At 37.4% G+C, this 26,186-nt stretch overlaps 1 long non-coding RNA gene across 1 annotated transcript in view; it reads right to left on the minus strand.

Annotated features, from left to right (window-relative positions):
• Positions 1-1,208: 1,208 nt before the first annotated feature.
• The window catches only part of LOC149312076 (uncharacterized), a 100,744-nt gene continuing 75,766 nt past the window's right edge, over positions 1,209-26,186 (minus strand). The window contains exons 8-11 of the long non-coding RNA XR_016281397.1: positions 11,671-11,825; positions 5,771-5,802; positions 3,705-3,828; positions 1,209-2,945 (exon numbers count right to left, since the gene is read on the minus strand). This is a non-coding gene — a long non-coding RNA (uncharacterized LOC149312076). The remainder of the gene's footprint in view (positions 2,946-3,704; positions 3,829-5,770; positions 5,803-11,670; positions 11,826-26,186) is intronic.

A 26,186-nucleotide genomic window follows, 5' to 3' on the forward strand; every position in this document is an offset into this window, starting at 1 on the left:
GTCTAGGCTGGCATTCAACTGACAAAATTTTCATATGGTACTCCTCACCCTCCCACCACACCTCTGTATAATGTTGTGCAGCATTGTTTTTTTTAACCAGGTTTGCCAAGTGTCAGGAGTGCATATGGATGTAGCAGACTTGATTGCTTTGTCAATCTGAAATAAGGATTAACCGCTCTGATTTATGTGGTTTGGATGTGACAGATTTGTTTCCTGCTTGGAATGTAGCTTAGTGAATGAGGGAGGGAGCAATGAGTATTCTGTATGAGCAGGAGTAGCCAATTGCCAGCAGTTTTGGGGGCCATACCCCCCCCCAGAGGGATCCCAAAGGATTGTGTGTATACACACCCATTGTCATCCCTGTGCCTTTACTACCAACCATGTCTTTTTTCCCCCCCTTTTTGGTGTTGATGAACTGTGCATTGGTCCCAAAGCATAAGACCCAGGCCCTTGGGATATTGCCCATTTCACCACAATTTCAGGCTTTGGGGAGGGCTGATCCTACTCTTTTTAAATCCTTTACTGGCCTGTTTTGGGGGGGAAAACACCAGGAGTGCTCTTTTGCCCATTTTGAACCCAGAAAAGTTTGGAAAGGGATGGGTCCTTGAGTGTTGCAAAAAATGGCATTAGGACCACTTATAGTGTTGTAGGATCTTTATTCCTTCTTCCAAGCCAGAGGCATATTGCAATGTGAAAAATTATTATCTTGAATGTGAAAATCCTCCCCCATTCATTGCCATCACCAAAGTGTCTGGAAATGTATTGCATTTTGAAAATAGGCCTTAAACATAAAGTTCAGAGGCATCAAGCAGTCTTTTTTAAAAATATGAATTACGGGTAATACCCTCACCAACCCACTTTTAGGACATAAACATGGTAGGCAAGAGAGTTTGGAGAAGTGGAAGAGATTCCTTTGGATCTTCTTGGGCATAGGCTTCTGCTTTTGCAATCGTGCTGCATATTTTGTGAAATCATTGCCCAGTTTTAACAGATTGATATTCAGGTGCTTTCTTACAAATGAACTGTCAGAATTTCACATCAAAGATTATGGCAGACATACTGCTTTGAGAGCCATACTTCTTAAAGATCTCATTTTATTTATTTCAATCAGTAAGGAACATCTGATTTGGCAGATTGCTAAACAATGTTTCAAATAAAAAACAAAAAATTATATTTAAATGGAATATTACTTTTATATACTTCCCAAACTTTGAAAACATTTGCATCCTGGATGCAGCCTTCTTAAAAGACAATGACAGATAGTACATAAACAGTCACGTTTTAAAAAATTATTAAAACAGATTACATCAACAATGTCAGCTGTGGCAGCTTGTGTAATATTGTGATATTGGGGTGGTTTTTGAAGGATTTTTATAATTGATTTTCTAAACAATAGCATTTCACAAAAAAATTATATTATGCAACTTGTTAACAAAAAAAAATCCAAAAAATGTGTTGAATATCAGACAAGATTCTAAACATCTATATTTATTTTCATTTTTATAGAATTTTAAAAGTATTTATAAAAAGTTTACTTTGTCCACTGCTTTTCTTTTGTGGGTGGTTTGATACATTCCATTCTCCATTATGTCAAGTACAGTGGACCCTTGTTATATGCTGGGGTTTGGTTCCAAGATCCCATTAAATATAATGCCATAGCAAAATGGTGTCCCTTATAACAATTGGAAAATCAAAGTTTGATATTTGAAATTTATATATTTTTTGAACATTTTCAAACTGTGGATGCTTGAATCCATACATAAAAATCCATGTATAAGAAGGGCCGGCTGTAGCTTGTTGCTAGTGCTATGCATTATGAATTATGAAACCTCCCTACTTCCAGGAGAAACAATGCTATTTGTAAACCTGATATATAATGACACAATAGTTCACTGCTTACAGTTTGCACACACAATTTACACAATCCACGTGCAGAATCTTTAAGGTCACACTCATAGTTTAGTTCCACAATACGACCCTCTTTATTTGATTTTCACAAAATATCCTATCCAGACACATGAACAAGTCTACAGTGTTCATGAATTTTCTCCCCAATAAAGTGAAAACTAGTTTAGGTAGGAAGTAGCAGGCTTCTGTTCTAACTTACCAAGTATGCATATATAATAGATATGTGCTAAAGTGGAAGAGCATTTTTAAAACTGATGTGAAATTTTATATGCAAATACAAAAAACTATGTTCCTTTTTTCTGAAACAATTTCTTGCAGCTGCTCACTCTTAATCTAAAGCAGAAGTCTAGGTTTGCTCAAGTAAGTGTAAATCTCTACAACCATGCAACCTGTGACTTGGAGACAGAGCTTGAAAAAGTTACTTTTTGTGCTATAGCTTCCAGCATTCCGTAGCCATCATTTCTGCTTGCCATAACAGCTCGGATCCTGTTAGCTATAATAATAATAATAATAATAATAATAATAATAATAATAATAATAATAATACTTCAAGTCCTGCTTGGAATTACATACAGTTCTTTTCTCTGAAGTGAATGGATGGGTTGTGAGGAGAATATACATAACCAGAACGTAACATATGCACACTATACATATATACGTGTGTTTTCCATCTCTGTTTCTGATCTTCCATCTGTACACTTTCAGTTGAGCATTCTGTACAAAAACAGTGCTATGGATTAGCTGGTGGCCAGATGATGTTACACAAGTGATTTCTGGCACAAATTCCTGGAATAATTTTGATAGTGTACAGGTAACAAGGGATTAGTATACATATTGTAGTTATAATGGACATAAATAACTTTATGGATGAAAGGCAAAACAGTTGAGTGGTTAGGATACTTGACTGCATCCTTGAGCCCGTGTGTGTGTGACTCTGTTCTTGGAGACAATAGTAGTCCATCAATTCATCTGTAAATGGATATACAATCCATTTAAATGGAACAATTCTCCTCGTGTTTTGTTGTGGGTCAATAGACCTGAATTTTTTAAGGAAGAAAAGATACAGCTTGAGAATCACCCTATGTGATGCAAACAAAGGCAGGTGAAAGAGAAACCAAGGCTTCTATATTTTTTATCTACAATCCCCGATTCCTACATGCCCGATGGCCAAAACTTTCTGCAGCTCTGGGACATCGTGTGGTTTTAGGGATGGGTGATTATTATATTCAGGATGTTTTTTTAAAAAAAGAATAATGTTTCCAGATGGAAAGAACTTGATATTTTAATAAACTGAATATTGAAGAAAAAAGAAAGACAGACATGTCCAAGAAGGCAAGAGTTCTGAGTGCTTAAGTACAGGTTGAGTATCCCTTATCCAGAATTCCAAATTCAAAAATTGTCTACATGGGTGGCTAAGATAATGACACCTTTGCTTTCTGGTGGTGGTTAAATATACCCAAACTTTTTTCCATGTGCAAAATTATTAAAAATATTGTGTATAAAATTACCTTCAGGCTATATCTAAAAATGTATATGAAACAAATAAATGTGTTTAAACTTGGGTTCCATCTCCAAGATACTTATAAGCAAATACAGGTATTCCAAAATCCAACATCCAAAACAATTCTGATCCCATGAATTTTGAATAAGGAAACTCAACCAGTATTTAAAATCTGGGATTGAATCCCTATGTATTAATCAGCCATTAGGTCTATTCACTCATTTGGAAAGTATGTTGAACAAAAAGGAGACTCATCAACCAGCCTCTCCAACTTCAATCCCATCATGTTTCTTACATGGAGAGCAATGAACCTGCTGCACAGGAGACCTTCCCTTATGTGTAGACATCTTCCTTCCTTCCTTCCTTCCTTCCTTCCTTCCTTCCTTCCTTCCTTCTTTCCTTCCTTCTTGATTCCTGATCTGTGAATAGTGGCAGAAGTGCAAGATTTGAGGATAGTCTGCTCTCCTTTTTACATCTTGATTCAAGTTGCTTCTAAAACACATGGATATGGCTTCTACTAGTGCTGAATTAAGGTTTTGTCTCCCCCCCCCCTTTTTTTTTTTTTGGTACACTCTTTATCTTTGATAGCTACATGGCAAGCAGGTATACATTCCTCTCTCCTTGTTGGGACTACCTATACAGTCTATACTTATACCAATACAGTCCAGCTCCCATATCTGTGGGGGATATGTTCCCAGATTTACCATGGATAGCAATAACTATGGATAATGGTGAATGCTATATACCTGCCAGCAGAGATTGACCATAGAGTCATGATAGATAATCTCCAGATGCCTACAGAGGCCTTCTTTCCCCACCTCCACCCTCAGTTGTAGGTAAGTGAAATCACAGTTACTGATCCCACAGATGTTCTTATTGGATTTAGCCAGAGCAAATGGTTTTTTCCCAGTTGGTTTTTGAGGAAAATATACAGTGCACCCGTGCCATGCATGGATGCATTTTACATACCTTTAAACTTACATGGAAGCCACTTGGGGAGGGAAAACAATGGCATGCGCACCCGCAGCACACACACACCACTCCACCACATGCACGAGCCCCGTTATTTCCTATGGGGCTCCAGCATAGGCGGATTTTCCCTAAATTTAGAGACTGCATAAGGAGAAGGCCCACTGTATATATAAAAATTACTCCTTGGAATTTATCACACAGGAGACAATTGGAAGTATTAACGGTGATTAACCAGTGATAGGAGCCTATTGCACAGCCCCTTGGGACACTCATGGCGTGGAACAAAAGGGGGTGGGATGGAAACAGAATGGGGGCTATCACCCATTTTATTGCACTCCAGAATGCCGCCAATGCCACTGGAAGTTCCCATTCCAGTCCCAATTTGTCCCAGAGGAGGCTATTTTCAGGAATGCTTCTGAATGAAAATTGCCTCCTCTGGAACAGACCGGGAATGGAATGGGAACTTCTGGCGACATCGGTGGCGTTCCAGCATGCAATGAAATGAATGATAGCCCCCATTCTGTTCCCATTTCAACCCCTTTCATTCCACACTGGGAGCGTCCTAAGGGGCTGTGTGATAAGCTTCATAATCTTGCAATTGTGCTAATGGTTTTCACACAATGTTGTGTTCAAATAACCCATTATTATCACACAGTTGTGCTAATGGTTTTCAAGTGTTAGGGGTGGTGCAAAGGCCCATCTAAATTGATCCATGGGAGAGGTGCGTAAAAAAAAATACAGTCATCCCTCCATATTTGTGGCTTTGATATTTGCGGATTTGATTATTCACAGATTTCATTAATATGTTCTCTCTAGGACTGTCTAGGTCCTCCAGTGCAACTCTGTGGTCAACTTTAACTAAAAGTTGCACTGAAAGACCATTTGTAGCTACTCCAGTGACATTCTATGGTCAGTGTAATTTGGACATTGACCACAGAGTTGCACTGGAGGACCTAGAGATTCCTAGAGAGGTGACCTCTCAGGTAAAAACAGTGTTTTTGTTATTTGTGGTTTTTCCATATTCACGGGGGTCTTGTTCCCCTAACCCTAGCAAATATGGAGGGACAACTGTATTATTATTTTAGACTTCTGTATCAACTGACAAAATAGTATCATTCAATATTAACTAGTCCAACATTTCTTAAGAAATAATTTTAATTTTCATACTTCAAACTATTGGAGATTTTCACCGTGACCCACAGAATATTTATCAATTGAATACCCTTTTCTAGTTCACTGCCCAGAAGTAGCATGAGTAGTTTTGGAAGGCCGTGTTAATTCAGTCCAACTACCTTTTTTTAATGTAAAGATGCAAATGTAATTATGCATTTAACATCTCATGTAGCTTGAATCTAAATTGTACTGAGCTATGCAATAAGAAACACTTACTTATCTTGGTGGTGCTGTATCATCAGAGCAATCTATTAGGGAAAGAGAGTTGGAGATAAAAGAAAAGGTCAAATTTGTGACTTCAGTGAATAACAGAAAAGAGAAATAAAAATTAATTTTATTAAATGTAACTTGGAAAGTGAGAGACTGAAAGAGAGAGAGAAAGAAGAGATATCAAAATTACATGCAAAAAGATTTTAAACTAGGGATGGAAAATCTCTTTGTTTGATTTGTTTAACTTGGTGCTGAACACATAGGCAGGATACAATGGGTAAAGCCCATCATATCCTTCCCACAGATCCAGCCCATTCCTGCCCCCAGGACTCACCTGTCTGGCACAGTGACAGGTGGGGTTTCAGATGCCCACTTGCTGCTGCACCATGGAGCCACCACTACCACCAACTTGTCCATCGCTGCCACCGCCATTCTATGTGCAGGCCCACACTGCAGCTTGTAAGGGCAGAAACGGGGTACCTGGCTTCACCCATGTGGTCTCCCTCCTCTGACACAACAGGATGAGGTTAGGGGCTGCAGTTAGAATGGCAGCAGCAGCAGCTACAGGTAAGGAGGTATGCAGCCATTCAATCTATTGGCTCACATGGAGTTTCTCGGAGATTCCACCGCAAACAGTTGGTTATTTTAGACCAAGCTAAGGACTGGTTGGGCTGGGGTTGGACCAGATTCACTGGAATGGCATCTGGTCTGCCTTTTCCTGGCCCAGGTCTGTTGACCTCTGTGGTCTAAACAGGCAACACCAGGCTGGAGGAAAACATGGGCCTTTTGGCCCATGCATATAGCTCCCTTGACAAAATTGGCCTTTGTTTCCTCCCCTTGAGACTTGCTGCAATAATAAACTTGTCTTTCAATGAGAATTTGCACATTTGAGAAGGATAGAGACCATTTTGGACAAATAAAGTGTTTACAAAACAATGTACAATATAAGCAACATTAAATTTCAATGGCTAAAATGTGCACAACAGAAAAAATGTATGTAATTTTTTGTGAAGGGGAAAAACCTTTGAATATTAGGTCAAATGGATAAATAACTGTACACATTATGGAAAAAATGCATTTAAATATGCATGAATAGTCATGCATCCATGTGCCACCCATGTAATCCAATCTGGAAAAAAAAAGATTTTAAGAAAATGAAAGTGGGATTTGGAGAAATGCAACAAAACCAAAACAGAGAGATTTTCACATCCTTATTCCAGAACTGTAATAGGACAGGTTAATTTTTCCAGAAGTGTATCATCTTCAGAATAAGTCTCAAGAAAATTGTAAATACAAGACAATAATGAGTAAACGGTATGCACTGAGACATTATAATATGAACATGGTCAGATACAGGCTTGAGTCAAAATTATTCTGGCTGTGTAAAAACTAGTTAGTATGTGTAGGTGCCATGCCATGCCAACAATTGTAATAAAGAAAGACCATATAGACTAGCACAATTATGTGTCTGTTCATTTGCTTCCCATGTCATCATTCCTCTGACAAAAACCATAGCTCCCCAGAAATCATATCATGTCTGGGAAACAATAACATTCACTTTCAGGGAAAATATTCCAGTGCAAAATTATTGGAACTGTTGCTTCAATTCTACTGTAGTAGCTAGATCTTTTCCTGAAAATGGGAGTAAAGAAACCTGGACCTTTTAATAAATGGCATAGATTTTGTTGTTGTTTATGTTATATTTCACATAATTTAATGTTTCATGCACAGTGTTATCTTTAATAACAAAACAATAACAATGTATTAAAATGTATGACTTCGATGCTCAATTAAAAGATGAAGTATTTCATTAGAAGCTACTTCCCTTGTCCTTCCAAATCTAAGGGTGAGGCAATGAAGAACCACTGCAAGCATGGAGATCAACAAAACAAGATACTACATCATTTCCCAATAATCGTTAGCAGCTCAACTGCTATAATGATTCTATTCTGATGGCTCATCTTAGTTGATGATTTTTCACAATGTATTTCATGGCTTCCATCCCTACATGAGACTTTATTACTATCACATAGGAATAAAAAGCCATAAAACACTAGAGTGAATTTATCTTGATCAGATGCAATACTGATTTTCTTCACATGATTTCACAACCATTTCCAAACTAACTGAGAATTTCATGCTACATTACTCAACATTTTAAAACTACATTTCAGTGATTAGAAAACACACCACAATAGTTACATCACAAATTAACAGCCATTTAGTCTTCAGAGCAGTTACTAGCTAGACAGATCGGGGACAGTCACAACACACAACCATTGAATTCACCAAATAGACAGGACGCCACAGAAAATAGCACTGAAACAGACATCTTTGAAGACATACAAAAGACAAGAAAGCTATGACAATTATCTTGGAAACTTTTAAATTCCTTTCACCCTTTCCCACTGCAGCTCCTGACAGGACCACTAGAAACATGGAATTTGCAAAGTGTGTTAAGACAACAGCACTGTAAGTACACTACAGCATCTCAGGTTATCAGGGAGATGCTCCTATGAGAATGAAAGTACAATGCTATAAAAACCAAGGGCCAGAAACATTCTACAGGGCAAACTTTATTCTAGATCTTTAAAGATCTCTATCTTTTATAATTCCACCACCTACCCTGCAATCATATTAGCCAATAAAGAAATGATCTTACACAGTTATTTTCAAAACATACAAGGACTCCATAGGTCCAGAAATGAATACTATAATTTATACATGAAATTACTATTCCTGATACCACTAATTGGCCAAGCTGAAATACATGTCTCAAGGGTCATGGAAACAGTCAATAAAACAACTTAAATTCAAAGCTATGGGAAGCAATTTTGCTTCTATATTTATATATATGTGCCAAAGAATATCCAAAATACCACAAGACTAAAAATCAACACTTTAAATAAAATAGCTAATATGAACATTAGCAAAATAACCGTAGTGTTAGTATTGATTTTAATTTGCAGTTAACTTTTATTGCTCAGTATCAGTTCCATTGTATTTGTCTGTTACTATTCTCTGATGGCCTATCAAATCCTGTTTCTCATCTTGCTCAATATGGTTAGAATACTTTAGAGCAGGAAACTCATAAATGAAAGGAAGTACATAAATAAATTAAATGATCATGCATAAAACATGCAAATGATTTACAGACTGCATATGAAACACTTATTTATATATTCATTAATCTCAGGTTGCACTTTTTAGGGACAAAAAGATTTAACTGGGTCCAGATTAATGCACTCCCAAACCTCTCAGCGCGTACTTAGGTAAAGGTATGTTTTGAGTGATATGTATGAAAATGTACACATTGTTCATTTCCTTTTTTTTTTAATCTCTCATTTTGTCAGAACAAAATGCCCTGGTGGCACAGTGGTTAAAAACAGCAGCCACTCATGCACAAAGCACAAGGTTGTGAGTTCAATACCAGCCAGGGGCTCAGGCTCAGCTTAGGCTTGCATCTTTCCAAGGTTGCTAGAATGAATACCCAGATTGTTGGGGGCAATTAGCTTACACTTTGTAAACCACTTAGGGAGTGCTTCAGTGCACTGATAAGGAGTATAGAAATGTACTTGCTATTGCTATTGCTCAGGACTACTGCGGGGGGGAATCGAACTGGGATACAAATTTACCTTGTTCTCAATTAATTGCTGTAATATTAAACACCGGTCTAAATCTATCTACAATCCAAGCTAAAGTAGACATATAGTGATGATTTACCATTCAGCAATTGATTCAATGGGTCTATGGTGGCTGAGAATACTAACTGGATTTAGGCCCCTATCTTTACTTTATAGAGACAATAAATTATATTTCATTTTATAGATTTCTGAAATGATACCAAGCAAATAACCTCAGAAGGAAAGGAGCTACAATGACCAATGCATGTTGAAAATATATGAAGTCTTAAGTGACATTTTCCTTCCATGTAGCTGACCTGATCCAGCAAGGAAGACTGAGATGCAGAAACAAAGTGCTGCATATACATTCTAGGCAGCTCAGTCCACATGACTCACTTATGGATTGCCCCATTCATTTGTATGGGTCAGAACTGCATTATATCTGAACATGTCATTTAATGTGATGGATATGCATCCCCCAAGGAGCACACTAGCTGTAAAATGTGGTTAGTTTTATGAGAATACAGTAAGTCAAGCTACTTTTTAAAAGTTATTTCCCATCTTTTTTTAAAAACAAATATTGTGAAATTAACAAAAAGTGGGCACGATCCAATGCAGTTTCAGAATATCTACATGCGCTGATTTCAGTAGGGGACCCTTAAGTGCATTTAAGTTCAATCTTTCTATGGAGATAAATTATATTCCTTTTTATAGATTTTTGAAATTATACCAAGCAAATAAAATAAAAGTACATAAAATTTGGATCAATTGTATCCAATGTTCCTAATTCAGCTTGGATTTCAGAGAGTTGTTGGTTAGTCTGTGGTCTTCTTCCTTTTGAAATAGTCAAATGCTAGGATGACAGGGTGACATCACATGACTGAGATTTGTGGAAATCTCAACATCATGTGATTTGTTTTTATTTTTGAGATGACAGGGATTTTTTTGGGGGGGGGATGTTACCTCCCATTTTACAAACAAAATTCACACCCCAAAATTGGCCATTTGTTTAATCTTTTCTTGGGATTGTGAATTCTTGGGATTGTGAATTATAGCCTTGGTTTGTAAGTTTCTTTCAGTTTCTTAGCTCTGCATGGTTGTCCTTATTTGTGGAGGAAGGAAATTGTTTGTCTCAGCTGCACTCCCTTGTTGGCTGACAGCCTGAATTGAAAAGGAGAAAGCAAAGAGCTACAGGACATTCAGCAGGGAGAAAACACTGGCTCCATTTAAAAAAACAAACAAAAAACCAAACCCTTTCCCCTTTTTTAGCATGAGGGCTGCATAACCGACAAGAAAGGAAAAGAATAGCATTGAAAAGAGGGTTGAGTTAGAATTACAGAAGACTTGTTTTAATTGTGTGTTTGTTTATCTGATAAAATAAACAGCCTCTCCCCAAGAGATTCTCCGATTTAGTTCACACTGAAGCCAATTTTTCTGAATGGCCCAAACAGTAATGCTTAATGCATTGCCATGTATGTCATTTTCATTTCTTTTGCATACATGTATCAGAAATTAAAATTTAGTCACAGAAACCAAGTTAAATACACTCAAATATTTAACTTGTTTTAGGAAGCATTGAAACCTCAATATGTCTCAAAACTCCTCGCTTAGAAAAATGTAAGCTATGAATGTTAAAAAATTACTGCAAAGAAGCAAGGACACGTACAAAGACACACACACACACACAGACACACAAAGACATTCACATACAGTAGATGCTTTCACGCACACACATTTATTAAGTCTCCCCTCTGAGAGCCTTTCAGGGATTGCTTGGGCATATTTGCATATATGAAATTCAGTACCATAAATAACAGCAATAAGGAAGATATCTGGTCTATAAATACAGTGACAAGTATTCTGTTTGCCATTTATCCTGGAAATATGCTTGTTTTTAGGTATGCTCAAATTCATAGCTCCAGAAAAGAGAAAACAATTGCACATTTACAAAAACCTAAAATAATCACCTGGTGATTATAAACTATCCTGTTAGCATTTATTGGGATTAAGCATAGTCTGCATGCTAATCCCCCTCATTTTCCAATGTGTCCATGTGGGTAATTTCTCTCTCACTATTAAAAGTGGCAATTCCTTCAATGCTTCCTCTTTAGTATGGCTGATCAGAGACTGGATCTTTTGTCTCAGGAATGTATTGCTGAAAGCTCATTGTCACATAGGAAGGGGGGGGGGGGACCTGAAAGTGATAAAGTGAACTTTATAGATGTCTATATAAACATATTTTAGACCAATATATTCAGCTGACAGATGAAATGGACTGTTTACCTCAGAAAGAATGGTCTTTTCTTCTCCAAATCATCATTCAGACCTGAATGCCATCCAAAAGCGATTCTGCCTTCTTCAACTTATCCAGCATCTGGGGTTGTGAGATAACCCTCATGGCACTGGCCTCCTTTACTGACTCCTTCATTATTAGCCTCCTGGTGGGTGAGATAGAATACAGTGAATGTAATAACCATACTTCACACAACAGGCCCTCTCGTGCTTTTAAATTGAAAATCCCCTTATTACAAAACAAGGGGTGTTCTTTTTCTTCTACCTTTAAGTAGGACTGCCACATTCATTGGTTTTTACAAAAACGCAGCTGCTTTTTAAGCTACAGATAAATAGAATCTGCTAGGCAGTAATTCTCCTCAGACTGAATTGCATTATTTCCTAAGATGGTGAGGCAATCTCTCTCTCTCTCTCTCCCCCACTCTCTCCACACATACACACCGAGAGAGACAGAAATGAAGAGATTTCTCTTCAGATTATGGTTCTGTTTTGTACTATTAATTTGCAATGCCACCCGTATCTCCTAGGAGAAGATTTTGCCTTTGGTTTTGTTGGTTTTTTTTGGCTCAAAGGTTTGAATTGCAACATTTTTTCCCCATTCTAGGAAAAATTGATTCAGCTAAAATTTAGAAATGACCCTAGACAACAGTGATGTAGCTACAAAACTAAATAATAAGTATCCCAAGTAGATATATGCATAGATTTCAGTTAATGGTTCTGGTTAACACAAGTAGACACTATTGTTATTTCCAACTAGAATAGAATCATTGCAAGAATTGGAATTATCTGTGTGTTGACTTGCTGTTCAACAGCTGATTTGATGGGTCTACTCTAGTTGGGACTAGGGAACAAGTTTTTAACCATTGTTGGTTATTTTCCTCTATTGCTATGATTATCCTCAAGGGTTTTTCCTCTACATCTGTGTAAGTATGCTTTCATTTTAAAAAGCAGATGATAACACAGGGAAAAAGTAAAATTGCTATAAGTAAATTTTGATCTTTCATGCATCTAAAATATTCCATTTTGAAAAGATTCCGTGTTTCCAGTAATACATAAAATTGTCCACATTCTCAAAGTCTAATAAAATACAAGTGGGTTTTGCATACTTCATTTTATTATGCAAATCTACATAGAAAGTCACTGGTGGAAAAAACAAAATGATATACTTGCTAAAAAACAAAAGCAAAACAGATACTTTATTCAGTGTTGTATGTTTCTATTAATGGATCCCAGACATTATCACATGTTTTGTATCATTACAGACACAGTTGAAGCTAATAAAACACAAACAGTGTGAGAATGAATTAGTTCTATAATTTCAGCTTCAAAAATCTTCCCAATGAAAAACTGTAAGAGTGGAGGGAGAGTTCAAAGGAAGTTCCTACATGAAACATTCATTATTTTAAATGTAATCCTGAATGCCAATAATGTAGAACAAAAATACCCTTAATAGTGTGGCAGAGCTCTGAAATGTTTTCTGTGTTCCAAATTATACAATTTTTGGATTATTGTTTTGAGCAATATGTGAAATATCTATTATGACTGACACACTATCTACGGCATTCAAAGCACATCCTTTGCTGCAACAACAACAAACCCCCCGTAAATGTAGTGATCAGTGGTGACTTTACTTTGATATTCTCAAACATGCTGCTGCAAAGGGATATTGAGGTGGCTTTCAAATAGTGGGGCCTTTAGATTTTTTTTCTTTGTCTCAGTATAAAGGAAGCAATCTTGAATATGACAAAGCCTGTTCTCTGAAGGAGTAGTCAGAGAAGAGCAGCAGAAGACATATTTGCAGCTTAATCAAACACTTGACCCCTATGTATTTGCTGGTAATACTGGATGTAGTGGTACAGCATCTCTGTAGGTTTTTGAATTCCTCTTATTTATTGGTGCAGAAGCATCTGTTTTGGCCATGGTCTAAAGGAGATGTACCATAGATAATCATCCTACAGTATAATGTTTGACTATTTTCTCTAGTAATAGTATGTGGGATAATGGATTCAGCATAGATGGAAGATTTCACATGTTAGAAAACTTTATATGCAACAGGGCAGGCACCATTTTCCTGCAGTCTTTGTTCTAGTAATTTTGCTCAGAGTATGGAAAAAGTACCACTGGCTGTGCTGCCTCAGGGATTCCCAGAACTGTTGTCCAAAAAGTTTTCCATGTTCTGTTACTGTGTTTTATGTTATGATTTCTAATTTTTCAAATACTGTGTGGCATAAATCTCCTGGTATCAAATTTATGAAGAGTTGTTAAAATGTTATAGCTAAATTCTCCAAAGTTCCTTTCTTAGCCCTGGGCCCTTTAATCAGAGATACTGAAAACTGACCCTGGAAATTTATGCATGTAAATTATGTGGTCTATCAACCAGCAATAGGTATGGAGGGAAAATTCATTCAGTTCACATAGTAATGAGAACTTATCCAATTTTCACTTCCCAAACCAATATGCAGTTTGAAATGCATTGATCTTTCATTATTCACACTTCTCCAAATTTTGATGATGTTCTTCCATTTTAAAAAAAAATGTATATATTGGAGGAAATGTACATTTCAGTCCCCTCATAAAATCCTTACAGACGTTAATGCATTTTTCTAAAGTATGCATTTATTTGCGTGTTTAAATAATATACACATTTGTTAAATTTCCCCATTAGGTGAAGTATTTGTGCATAATTTTTTTCCAATTTTGTGCACTGCAACCATTTCATTTTAACACAGGCACATTATTTTCTGCTCATGTCATTTCTGTTAACTATTTTGTAAGTCTGAAAATATTCATATTCTCAAGGTGCACTTATTTTATTCTCAAGGGATGAATTTGTTTTCCCAGTGATTTTGAGAAGGCTACTTGGGTCAACAGTAGGGATGTGAACATCTCTCCGTGTCATTTTCATCAAGCTTCTCATGCCTGTCTTTCCTCCAGCTTTTGTTAAGTACTGGGTTGTGAAATTTTGAGGGTTACTTTTTCCTGCAGTATTAATTTTCACAATTTACATACATTTTTCCCCAATCTGCAGGTTTATTTGCACACATTTCCCCTAATTTTGCACCTTTTCCCTATTGACTAAAGTGAATTTCTGTCCATTCTCCCATTACATTCATTTCCACTGTTTGCATTTTAAAATATGTACATTGCCTAGTGTCTATTTTTTTTTTTGGAACAGCCACATAAGCCTTACATAGGTGCAAAATTTCAAAGCCATGTGCAAATTTTCATTTAATATAGCTCAGGAGGTTGAAAAATGTTCCTTCTGTCATGAGTGTCAAGTCAAACAAAATTTCTTTCCATTCCTTGTTGAGATTCATTAATCCTACACAATTATATAGTTAATCCTTATTTTATGAGGGTTCTTACATTTATGTTTTCAAAAGAATGTGAATGAAATTCATGCTTTTTGATGGTGACTGTGGCTATAATTATATCAGCTTCAAACCTGAATTTTAAAGTCACAACACAACACAGGAGTATCAAGTCTAACGTAAGGGTGCAGCCTGCTTCAGACATTCTACATGCAGTATTTTTCATTCTTCATATTTATATCTCTTAGATTTTCCTCTGTACTGTTCTACTCCTTCAAGCAGAAGTGCTGGAGCTGAAACCAGGGCTAAAGTCACATTCACTGATCTGCAAACCTATCTGTCTAATATCAAATGGCGGGTGGTGGCTGCTGAAAGGTGAAGAAAAAACATTCTGCATGTGCCTAGTTCTTTTATTAATATCAGAGAGAGGGGGGGGGGGAGGGAGGGAAAGGGAGAGAGAGAGAGAGAAACTGGCCCTGAGTAGGGTTTTCCTAGGAAGGGAAAAGGGACACACTTGCTTCTTGAGCTGGATGAAATACATAGTCCAAAGAGGGGCACAGGATATTCCCATGCATCTTATTTATACAATTGCTGTGGTTAAATGGATGTTTACTACAACCTGAGTAGAAAAGAGACTATTTTTCAAAGAAAGGGGGACAAAAACAGAGAAATCTGCAGTCATGGTTAGCTAAAGAATCTAATTGGACTCTTCATATCCTCTGCATTAAGGCTCATTTTCTTTCACAGGGTAACACACTTTAGATGATAAAGAAATTATCATGAAGGGAGGCAGCATGAAAAAACATGGACCATTTACCTTTTGAATACTGTTATTTGATTATATTCTTTCTGTTTTATGGGAGATTGGACTCCTTAGAGAAGGCAATCATCTTGGAAATGAGCTTATATTCTGCTGGAAGTCTTAAAGCTTGATCTCTAACAATTGTGTCAGGGCATGATGTGTTCTGCAGTGCATTCAGTGTAACATTATAGTCTATATTCTGGTGTGAGAATTGTTAAGACTTATTAAGACTAAGGTGGCCTAATTGAGGCAGGGAAATAGACAAGTGATATCTTGTTAACTCTGTACATGCCTAAAAACTGTTCTCCTTACATAGTTGGAGAAATCTTAAATATTAATATGTTATAATAAAAATGGCTTCAGTTACATGCAAGTGGTAATGTACAAAAATGATAGTTCTGGATGAAGATGCATGAAAAATGTATCTGCGTGAAAAGTTAAATGAAGACTGCATAAGTTTTACAAGGCAAACATGGGTTTGCAAATATGAAAATAAAAAAATTGGTTTTCCATTGTTGTTCCATTGTTCTTTTTGCACATTTTCTATTAAAAAGGGTGTGTCTGTTACCTAATGCTCAAGTATGAAAAATCTAGGAAGACGACTGTTATTTTTTATTTTACACAATTCTCCTCAAGGATTAGAAAATTTGTGATTAGTGGCTAGGATAGTGCCTGGACGCTCTTTGCATTATGCTAATTTAACAGTCTGTTACACTATGAGTTGCACTTTCTTGAGCTTACACAAGGCAAAGGCAACAGTGAGGGTGGAGGGAGGGGAAACAACTGGTTCCAAGTCATCTATTCTTCAACACTTGTCTTTTGTGAGAGAGGGGTCCGTGGAACTCAATATGGGAAGGCTGACTTGGCTAACTGCCTGTCTCGTGGCATAGACCAATGATAGCAAACCTTTTAGGGACCAAGTGTCCAAACTAAAAGGCTTTCCAGGACTAGGTGTTACCCGGTGCCGGAGTCGGGACCTCCGGGGGGATGGGACTTCCAGGGCGGGATGTCTGCCCTCCAGGGGCAGGGTCTATGGGGCGGGACTTTTCCCTCCACACACATACACTCCTGGGCCTTCAGCTGCCTCTCTGGGATAGCTAAAGGCCCAGGGAGATGCAAGGGAAGAGGAAGAAGAGGTGCGCTTGTTCCTCCTCTTCCTGCACCCTCCCAGGCTTTCAGCTGCCTGTCCCGAGGCAGCTGAAGGCCCACAATGGCCAGGAAGAGAGGAACACATGCTCACCTGTTCCTCCTCTTCCCTGCCCTCTGCATTCCCTGAAAAATGGCTTCATGTTCTGGCACATGTGCCATAGGTTCACCACCACAGGCATAGGCAATTGCCTAAGCCAATCTTCCCTATATTATCCTGCCTCTGTTGACAACCCATCCCCCAGAAGCTAGGCATTTGAGGAACAGGTGGTTTGGAGCCAGCAGTCTCCTTCTTCCATCATCCTGTAGCCACTTTGTTTTCCCTCTTGCCATTTTCTTTTTGCCAGTGCCATCTTAACTTCCACTGCTGATACGCCAATGGAACCTATCAGACACCTACCTCCCCTCTCACAAAATGGGAGGGAATAATCACCCAAAATTAGTCAACTGTCACTCTGGAGAAGTGGTGGATACTTTTAAAACAGCCCCATATCTCAAAATGAATAGAAAAACAAAAACAAAAACAAATGGAAAAGGAAAACAACAGTATTGTTGTGTTTGTATCCAGGTAGTTATCAGGGAATGAAGGTGAAGATTGGCTTGTTTTACTTCAATAAGTTGTATAACTGTACTTAACTGTACTTGAAGGTATATTTCAATAAGCTGTACAAACCATTACCACTCAGGAGTGACACAGCACATAGACCTAAATACACTGTTTAGTCCTGACTAAAATAGAAACATTAACTCAGTTGCAGAATGGTAACTCAATACTGCTAAGAATCCCTTGATTCAATAGGCCTACACTAGCTGGGACTAACCACTGGGGAACAAGGATTATAAGCAGAATGGCTGGAATCTTCAGGTATTTTGTTCCCAGGTGTAGGGGAAAAAATCAGAAAGTTTTCTTCCTGAAATATAGTTGTCACTCCGTATCCTTGGGGGATCCGTTCCAGACACACCCACCCATGGATAACAAAAGTCACAGGACCTCAAGTCCCATTGTTTACTATGGCAGCATAGTCATGTGGTGCATTAAAAACAACGGGCTTCCCAGCCAGGGAAGCTCAAGTCCTTTTTATTACTGTTTTAACTTGCCTCACTCTGCCAGAACCTAAATTCAATATAATTATCCTAGAATTTTAAGAGTACCATCAGAACTTTAATAGTCACCAAATTGCATTATCACAATGCACATGTTCTCTTCTGCTTGCTAGTTTACATTTCTTCAATTGATCTCAGTTGTTCAAAGTCTCACTGACCAAAATATTTTCATAGTCTCTGAACTAATACCATTCCTATCATACACAAACAGGGAATATGTAGGTGTAATATCTTTCTCTATAACATGCAGACAGTGGTATCAACTTAGTTGTTTATGTCATCCTTCACCACCACCAAATCAAATCAAATATTTACTATTATGATCCAGGACCAACTCTCACCAGTTAATGGCATTCAGACCACAACTTAGGCTGCCATGGCATAATCCATTGAAATTTTATCATACTGAAACTATTGTGATGAATGATGAAATGGATTTGTGGCTGAAACCCCAGCTGTCAGAAAGAGTCCTATTGATTTATGTTTTTCTGATGGATCAGTCAGATTTTGAACTGCTTAACTTTGGCAGAAGAGCAACCATATTCAGAGCCAATGTGGTGTTATTAACTTAGGGACTGCTTCTAGGTCAGACACCTAAACTAACAGCTGTGTCCTAAATGAAAAGCAAACAAAACTCATCAGGCTTGCCCTACTCCCTAACAGAAATAGGACTACTTTGCAAGTATATAACAAACAAACAGCTTCATTTATATACTGCTTCATACTGAACTAACAGTGTCTAAATGGTTTACAACTGTAAGCTAATTGCCCCCAACAATCTGGGTACTCATTTTAATGACCTCAGAAAGATGCAAGTCTGAGTCGAGCTTGAGCCCTTTCGCTGGTATTGAACTCTCAACCTTATGATTTTTGAGTGAGTGGCTGCAGTACAGGCATTAAGACTTATCACTTATCCTGGGTGATAGTGGCTCACTTCAGATCTTTCTAGATATTTCACTGTTTCATTCATGCATGTGAGGTTGAATAATTTCTTCTGTTTTCTCCCAACTAGAATGTAAAATTCAGGGGAGGGGTGCACAAAAGATATGTGGGGGTTTGGGGGTTTTTATTTTGTATGCACTCCCACATGTTTTGGGGTAATCAGTTTTGCCCCCAACAGATGTGGGGGGGGGGGGCTTGACATGATTTTTGCATAAAAGAACACTGATTCTTTGGGACAGTTACAAATACATAACTGCCAGAGTTATTGTAGCTATGCAGTGACACCCTCCAGCCTGACCTTCCATCCCTACATACCCAGGAGAAGCCACTGCAATTGATGAGGGTCTGTTCTCATGTCAACCAGGAAGCAGCAGACTGATGTTGCCATCCCCTTCATGTGAGAGACCTCAAAAATATGAGGGGAATTGCAACAGAATTCTGCTTCTACTTGTCACACCAGAGATTGTTCACACGAGGGATAGAGCCATTGGTCAGCTGCTTCCCATTTAAAGGGGAACAGACCCCCATCAATTGCAGTGGCTTCTCCTGGGTACTTCCTAAAGGAAACCTAAATAATACATAGGAATCGGGAATACAAAACAGTTCTGGTCATGGTAATAGTGTCACAATCATGACTAAGTAGAAATCATGAATATGGAAAAATTACAGGTCAGCAAATCTAGGTAGCTGTTCCATATTCAAGATCACTAGTTATGATTATGACATCAGTGCCACAAATTTACTTTACCAGGCATTAGATGCATAGGGAAAATGAAGTCCATTCTGCCAGTGATTGGAGCATGGATGGATAAATGACACTTCTGTCAGGGGTGAGTGGGCTGGACCAAGAGGGATTATTTAGTAAAGTATACTTAACTAAGTAGCTGATAGAGAACCCTGACCATTATTTTTAAACTATTAATTAACTATTTTGAATGAGCAATAGTAACAACTTTAGGTCTTTAAATGTAAAGGTAAGGGTTTCTCCTTTGACAAGGTTGTCAAGTTGTGTCCATCTCAATTACTAAGCTTAAGAGCCAGCATTATCAAATACTACATCATAATCACGTGGTCAGCATGACTGCACAGAATGCTTTTACCTGTCCACCAAAGTGGTACCTATTTATCTACTTGCTTTCAAGGTGCTAGGTTGGCAGAAGCTGGGACTAGTGATGGGATCTCACTCTGTCACTTGGTACTTGGGCCTCAAACTGTCGACCTGCAAATCTTGCAATTGTCAGAGTCAGTGTCTTAACTGTATTATAACAAATTATTTGTATAATAGATAAATATAATAATAAAGTTCTGGGATTTAGTTGCACATCCTAATTTAAGTTCAATGGGATTTGAGTGTCCAACATGGTGAGCATATGGATCCAATATAGCATCAACATTGCATATAGATATGTTTACATGGCTCTATCTTGTATGGATCCCTTTTGCTGGAATGCAAGAGTATTTACTAAACAGAATGTAAAGCAATCTTCTTATTTCTTCAGAACTGTACTGCTATATGACAAATGTGAGTTTTCTATTCTACTCCTTGGGGCTGAATGAAGTCTATGGAATGGCTCTCTATTTGTAAATCGTTCTCAGGTGGTTCACTTATTGGATCATTGCATCTGCCATTTTTGAGATCCCACAATAAAAGTGAAAAGCTACACTTAAAAGTTATACAGAATGAAATCTGCTGAAACAGGATGGCAAAAACTGTGAAACAAGATAGATATGAAATCCAAAAATTAAATTCAGCAGGACTGTCTCAACAGTCAACATAGCAGTTCAACTTCCCATGTTAGTTAGTACTTTTGGGAACAACTGACTCATTCATGGTTTGATTTCGCAATTTGATTTTCTAATGGAGCCTGCACAAGATTAGATGGATGGATTACAGTATCCAAAGTATGCCAAGGGTAAGATAAAAGAAATAGATAAGACTACTAATGAGCTAAATTTAAAGCTAGCTAACAAAAGGATTGACTTTTGTTGCCTTTAGTCACTCAGAAATTCCAGTAACAGTTGGAACAGTAAAAGTCAGGGGGGAAATCCTTCCTATTATTATGATTGTATGGTTTAAAGGTTTACATTTTGTGAGATTCCAGTTTTAATCATTTTTATTGACTTGCTGTTGAGAGACAGACAGAGAAAATGTGTGGAAGGTGGGTGAGTTGCCATATATGCTATTTTTTCAGGTCTTCAAGAGTTTCCTGAAACTTTTATTGGGAATATTTTGCTAACTTGCTTTATGATACAGTGGATTGCAGAAATCCAATGTATATGACTCGTGAGTGTAGCATACACTGTGAGAATAGAATGGAAAAGTACACACATTTAGAATGTGTCAAGTTAATTTATTTTGGTATTTACCTAATGTAAAATGTATTTACACACCACAAGCATGTGAGGGTTAATGGAGCACACCAAGAAATCCCAGAAGAAAATCAGACTGTGCTTTATAGACTATGGCAGAGCCTTTGGCTGCATGATCACAAAAAGCTATGGGACACTCTTAAAGACATGAGAATGCCACCACATTTGATAGTCCTGATGAGAAATTTGTACCTAGGACAAAAGGCTACCGTCAGAACAAAATATGGAGAAAGAGAATATGGAGAAAGGGCATCCATGAAAGAAATAGACAAGATTCTTAAGTCTAAATATATATAACTGAGCACTAAAGTTAGAATTGTCCAAGACATTATATTCCTCATCATTTTGTACAAATGGGAGAGCTGGGCAATAAAGAAAGCCGACAGAAAGAAAATCAACTCACTTGCCAAAAAGAAGAAGAAGAAGAAGAAGAAGAAGAAGAAGAAGAAGAAGAAGAAGAAGAAGAAGCGAAACGAAACGTAACGTATGGGTCCTTGAACAGATGAAACCTGATATCTCCTTGGAAACCATAATGACGAAACTCTCTAGAAAATCCAATAATGCTAGGCAAGGCAGAAGGCAGTAGAAAGAGAGGAAGACCACAGGCCAGATGGATAGACCCAATAAGGGAGGTCATGGGCCTGAATTTACAGGACCTGAGCAGAGCAGTGGAGGATAGGGGGCCTTGGAGACATCTCGTCTACAGTGTCACCCTGAGTCTGGGCCAACTCGAGGGAAGCTGACAACAATTTTGCCTTAAATACCAAAAAATTATCACTAGTTGGCATAAACTGATTTTAAAAAATCAAAGTAGGATTCAGTTCTGGGACCGTGCACAGATTTGAAAAAGTGTGGATGTGAACACACAGGCTTCAGCATGCCTGCATTCACGTTGCTGCCATTTAAATATAGGATCATGATGAGCCCTGGTCAGTTTAATTTGTGCTCTGGAGGGTCCACTTGTAGTTCTGAAAATGACAAATGTTTAACTAAGTGATCTTTGCTGTTAATTTGATCGGGTTAGTTTTTTCTTTTTAAAAAAAACTTCATGTTCTAATTCAACATACTGAAATTGCTAGTAATCAATATGTTAGTATCATACTTTGCAAGCCCTTCTGTTCATACAATTTTCATTAGAAAAATTTTTAGAACACAGCCATTACATTATCCATGTCAACCCTGGATTAATTAAAGCAAGATATTTTTTTTCCACTAAGGAGTCATTTGTCTTGCAGCCATAACACAAAATCAGTATTCTCTCTTTAGCTGCTCTGCGACACTTTAATGGACTTTAAACGATGATTCTGTGACTTCATATGCTGCATTATGTTTATGGAACCTGCTTGAAAGCTCATAAAACAGTTTCCACTTGAATAACGAAAGAGATTTTCATACCTTTTCACAATTTCTCCCCCTAGGACCAACACATTCCAAGCAACAACAAACAAGAGTTCAGAACTGAAGATATTGTATGTGTTCAAGCCTGCAGTTCCAAAACATGGATGAATTTATTGCCCCGGTGACATGAAAGCATCATGTGGCATCATTTTGAGATATCACTATTGGTGCCTACAGACTGATATAAAAAAATACCTCTATAAGTAGCCAATAATGCCTGGGGCCCATTTAGTACAACACAGATTGACATAATATGTGAAAGAATGTCTACTTCCATTGCCTGCCTGACTCCCTTTCAGATTAAGTGGAAATAGGGACAGCTATCAAAGTTTTATGGAATGTCTTCCTCATGTGGGAACCTTTTCTGGCACCAACATTATTCCCTTTAAAGCTATACCTCAAGCTATATTAAATGTATACTTTTATGTATACATTTAGCTCCATGATTTATACAGTAGACCAATAGCAATTTTAATAGTAATAGTATGTTAGTAGATCAATAGCAATAATAGCAATAGCATTGTATTTCAATGCCACTTATCAGTGAACTCAGCACTCTTTAAGCAGTTTACAATCTGTAAGCTAATTGTCCCCAACTAACTAGGTACTCATTTTACTGGCCTATGAAAGATGGAAGGCTGAGTCAACCTTGGAGCCCCTGGGATTGAATAGAAAGTAAACCTTTCTATTCCCTCTTCCATTACAAGTGAATCTACCTACATCATAGTAGCCTACATAACTCTCTCTCTATTTTTTTTTTGTTTTTTAATGACCATGCCTATTTCTCAGTGGGATAAAATTTTGTTTCTTGATGTCAAAAGTTGGTCACCATGGTTTGCAGCTAAGTCCGAAATATGGCCCTATGTTATTAAAACAGTCTGAGGCAAGTCTGGAGAAATGGTTACGAAAGGCTGTCCCAACCAGTCTTTTCAGGAGAGTAGTTGAGGGTTCAGTGAATTCACATGTAGGATAATGACAACTGCCATAATCAAAGACCATAGGTAGAAGCTGCAAATCTGATACACCTGCCATTTTAAAAGCTGTTTCTCACATTTTAAGTGCAGTAGTAAAATATTCAGAATACAGCATCCCAATATAACCAAAATATTACAAATGCATGCATTCTTTCAGGCTTGAAATTGGCAGTGTCTTGGCTCCTGGTACACACACCATTCCTTTGAGTCCATGTTCCCTTCATGTCATTAGTTTACATTTGTTTTCCCTTTCCTCCCAATGGTATACATTTATTTATATTTCATTATATATTGGATAGAATCCTATAGGTGGCTAATATAGTACAAAGTAAGTACTTTTAATGATTGTAGGAAGTATTCTGTACCTCCCTTTATTCTGGGCATAGAAAACAACACTGGGTATGAAAAAGAAAACTGAGCCTCCTGGGCCCAGCTTCATCTCCTCAAGCCACTGGTTGGCCACAGGGGTATGCCAAGGGACCATCCATCTGTTCTTGTACACCTGGAAAATAAGAAGCAGGTTTTGCTCTTGTCCAGGGGAAAATATCTGCTTCTTCCCCACTCCACAAGTACCAAAGGTGTGTCCAGATGCTATTGGAAGCACCAATATGTCCAGCCAATAGCCTGGAGAGCTTTACCTAGGAAACTCCAACTACCTTTGTGCACTTGGGGATGAGAAGAAATTGTCACACCTCAGAGAAAGTATGGTTGAAAGTGAATTCCATTTTTGGAGAGAGGTGGGATATAAATCCCATAAATCAATCAGTCAATAAATAATATGGTCCCAGAGTGTTTTGGAAGGAATGGTTAGGAGTTTTGTTCTTTATAGTTCATACAATCCAATTGACCTATTTTCTAGAAAGAGCCACTGTTTTCAAGTACAAGTTCATCTTTCCATTTTGTTCTAATTTGATCTGTTGGGAACGTACCGTAAACATGCTGGCTTTGGTTCTTTAGATTTCAGCCCTGTCTTCAGAGAGTGTTTGTGTGGGCAGGGAAGGGCAACAAGAGATCCATTGAGTGATCTAACATTATTATTAAACATGGTAACATTATTAAACATTATTATTAATATTAATATTAAACATGGCTGAAATGTTCATTCAAGAAAATTATCGTAAAAATTTAAGAAAATTAAATTTATGGTCTATTTACAGGACCAGTAATCATATAATCCATGCAGGACTGAGTACAGCTGATGGAGCAATGTGTCATTATGGGTGGATGCAAGTAGTTCAGGCATGGATGATCAGTGTAAAAAAATCAGTGTAAAAATGAGGCCTAGAGTACTCTGCAACACTACGCTCTAAGTGATGAAAGATATACTAGTTTTGTTTTAGCCTTAGAGCTTATACTGAAATTTTCATTACAGCCAAATGAACAATTTTCTTTTCCCTCATAGTCCAACTATGAACATTCTGTTTTAACAGTATCATTCCTTGAGCATCTGGTGGGCTCCATGACATCATAGAACTTCAGCCAGTTGTTACTCATAGCTTTTCCAAAATCTCCACAGTAGCTCATAGTATAAATAGTTTTTCCCCCTTAATATTCATTTTTTAAAGGCACCAGTTTTGAGCAATGACAACTATACAGGGCTTAACTCTACTGATTGATTTCTTACTGGTTCAGCAACCTATGTCTGGGGTGCTTAATAGCCCATAAGGAGGATAATAAATAGTTGAAAGTTTCATTAAAATCAAAACCAAAAATAATATTAGAAGAGGAGTGACAAGCATTATATTACTGAGAACATGTCCAGTCTCAATTATCTCAGAAAATACTCATTAAAATATTCACAGAGCCTCCGACTCCACATTCACAGAACTATTTAGAAGTAAAGCTTTTCAGTTTAAATCATTTAAAAGAGAAACTCAGGGACCAAAGAGTTTCTGGGGGAAATGTATGATTCACTAACTAACTGTAATATTTGTGTATTAGACTCTACTTGTCCACTAAAAATAGGAAATGTTTGAAATCAGATTTTGTGAATTTATTGTATATACAGATTTCATTTAACCTATCCACTCATGTTAACACTGTTTTAACTAAAGGTATAATATCATCAGAATAAGCTTTTAAAAGCAAGGTTTGGGAATAATGCAATTAAGTTTTGTAAATGCTGCAGCAGAATTTCATTAATATTTAATTTCTTTTAAAAAAGAAAAAGAGTGTAAACAATTCTTTGCTTGTCACCATTTATAGTAGTATTTTACCATTTTACTTGAAAGGTTGGCACTCACAATTCTTTGTGAGAATGCAGACTTTAGGTAAAACAATTGGAACTTTTTGACAAGAGGGAAGATAGTTATTTCCTCTCCATTTTTGCAATTTTTCAAGATTTCTCCTCTGTTCAACGAAATACAGCCAGTATACCAATTATTGGAAGATTCAGTCCACCATTATAACAGTAGTTTAGTAGTAATTATAGGGATTTTCCCCCAAACAGGGTGGGAAGTT

The sequence above is a fragment of the Sceloporus occidentalis genome, unplaced genomic scaffold (genome assembly GCF_023333645.1).
Source record: "Sceloporus occidentalis isolate IW3139 unplaced genomic scaffold, rSceOcc1.0.p SCAF_5, whole genome shotgun sequence".
Classification (NCBI taxonomy): Eukaryota; Metazoa; Chordata; class Lepidosauria; order Squamata; family Phrynosomatidae; genus Sceloporus; species Sceloporus occidentalis.